Here is a 2,729-nt window from a genome sequence, read left to right on the forward strand (position 1 = left end):
CCCCGTTCACATCGCTGTGCCAATCGTTCTCGGTTTGGACCACCAGCAACAGTTTCCAAGTGTCGAAATCTGGCTGGCCCATCATCAACATCAGTGGAACGAGGACTCGCACTGCACTTGGAATCAATATTAATAGTTGATTGCAAAAACCTGATGGAGTTGCCCAAGTTACCCGCATCTTTGAAATTATTGAAGATCCTTTGCTGCCCCAATATGAAGGCCTTGACAGACCAGCTGGGACACCTCCCCGCTCTTGAGGATCTCGAATTTTGGGATTGCTCCAATCTAACATCTTGGTCGGAAGGGATGGAAGGGTTCACTACTATTCAGTACCTGCGCATCGTGAATTGCCCTCTATTGACAACGTTACCAAGAGCCCTACAACAGCGAATCCCCAGCCTTGAGAGACTGGCCATTAGGGGTTGCCCCGACCTGGAGAGACGATGCGAAAGAGGAGAGTATTGGGATCTCGTGTCCCTCTTGCCAGCTTCTGAAATAGGAGAGCAGCGCAGAGAACAACCACCATCCTTCTGCAGAAGCTCTTGCTTGGACTGTTTCTCTCCCATCTGAGTATTCGCTACCATCCCATTACCTCTCTCTCCTATATAATGTTAATTTACAATCTGTAGGCATGGTTAACTATAATAATTTTAGATGATTAGGCCATTTACATAGGCTATTTCTTTTAAGGTATAATGTGTGATTTGTACTGAACAGATGAATGGAAACCCAGCTTATCCCACAAATATGCTTGGATTAATGTCACAACATTTTAAACAATTTCAGATAGTTATTGCTACGGAACTTTTATGAACTATATATTTTCATTGCAATCTAATTGCAGAATATTGTCTAACAGATGCGTTTTTTCCTTTCTCTGAAATATATAGATATGCATTTTTAAAGCATCAGCTGCTCTTTGGAGAAATATATGATAGTTGGAGTCTTGTGTGGCGTACAAGTAGCAGATCACAAGTCCTTATGAATGATAAAGAAACAAAAATAATAGACACATACGCAAACACACGCACGCATGTGTGTACACATACACGTACACACAGATACACACATATATACATATGCATATATACATACACACACAAATATATATATATATATATATATATATATATATATATCACAATATTTTCCTCATTACCAATGTTTATTCCTTCTATAGAGCTATAGTATGAGAATATCAAAGAGCTAAAGTAGCACTCTTATAACTATAGGTGGTTTTCGAAGTAGAAATCATACCTAAAATGTAAGGGTTATATTCATAGCTTCGACAATATCGATCCTAATACTAATTCCTTTATCAAAATGTATCGATTTCCTTCAGTTAATTTCTCAAAAGGACTCTTAGGACTTGAAACACAAAGGGAAACAAATCAAAACAAGCCAAAAATAGGGAAAAAAACTTCATTCCTTCAACAAATGTATATGCAGCCAATTACATTAATAAGCAACTTCAAATGAATTACATACACATATATGTATGCATGTGAATATCAAAATTCCTCGGCACATGTTTGGAGATCATTTTGATTGTTACTGACATATTTTGTCATGAGATTGAGGAATATTGTATTGTATCGATACATCACAAAGCTGGAAACTGTAATGAAAAAGTTATTGCTGGTGTCTTACTAAATATTCTATTTATGTTTGATATTTCTACAATGTACATCAGAAATCTGGTTTCCACAAATTAAGCTTAATTCTATATTTCTGATCATAATGATGCTTGAAGGAACTCAAAGTGCACTTGGAGAATTAGTCATTCCAGGATTTGAAGAGTCAAGGAAGATATGATTGAAAGATGGCTTCTTGGGCAGTGAGCACAATCCCCTATATGTTTTTTATCCCTTGATTCTCAACATTTTCATTCGCATTTACAAACGAATGTCACTAGATGCCATCTAATCCCATTTGGTTTTGTGAATGAGGTTCTCTACTGATTCATTTTGCTTAGTTGTGTGTCTTTATGACTCTCGTAGCAAATATAGTGATGCTCCTATGGAGTGGTGTCACCATATTGCTGGTGTCTGAGGAGAAAGCGGTCAACAAGAAGGAAAATCAGTTCTGTATGCAATCCTCAACACCCTTGTGAAAGGCAACCACTAGAGCAAAAATTTGGGTGGCCCAGCATCTACAAAAGGTGTTAAACAAGCATTTTGCAATCATATCTTCTGAAACTATATTCGTATGGAAAGTTTCAAAGTTCAATTGCTTTGTAAGGACCCTATTTACTAAGTTGGGAACATATCATTTACAAAAAGAATTAAGCTATAGCAATTTTCATCAGTTTTTTAATATATATTTAAGTCCATTTGGCCCTCACATCTTTCCTAATTTATTTTTGTTTGGTCATGGAAATTTTTATCTATTACTAGGTATGTAATTGCTTCTAGCTATTTGCCTATTTGTAGAATCCTACTGGTAGGAATGCATGATTTATCTGGATAGGTCTTATCAACTTGATGGAAAATGCATTCTTATGGACCAAGGATATCTATATGATGCTTCACTTGGCATTTCTCTCCAGAGACCAAGAGGTCAATAAAATGCATGACTATTTTGTTTCAGATGACTATTTCTTCCATGGCTTGTTACTTTAGAACGATGATGCCCATTCACCCACTAGATCCTGAAGACAATCTTTCCTGCTTGCAACATTCAGACCAATCGTGCTTACTTTTGACCCCTATGAACTCATGAAAGGAAAT

At 36.9% G+C, this 2,729-nt stretch overlaps 1 long non-coding RNA gene across 1 annotated transcript; it reads left to right on the top strand.

Moving 5' to 3' along the window:
* LOC113462759 lies at positions 1 to 2,519 on the top strand. Its single transcript, XR_003385830.2, has 2 exons — positions 1 to 570; positions 1,754 to 2,519. It is a non-coding gene; the product is annotated as an uncharacterized LOC113462759 (long non-coding RNA).
* The last annotated feature ends 210 nt before the right edge of the window (positions 2,520 to 2,729 follow it).

Source organism: Phoenix dactylifera, unplaced genomic scaffold, assembly GCF_009389715.1.
Source record: "Phoenix dactylifera cultivar Barhee BC4 unplaced genomic scaffold, palm_55x_up_171113_PBpolish2nd_filt_p 000502F, whole genome shotgun sequence".
NCBI classification, from domain to species: domain Eukaryota; kingdom Viridiplantae; phylum Streptophyta; class Magnoliopsida; order Arecales; family Arecaceae; genus Phoenix; species Phoenix dactylifera.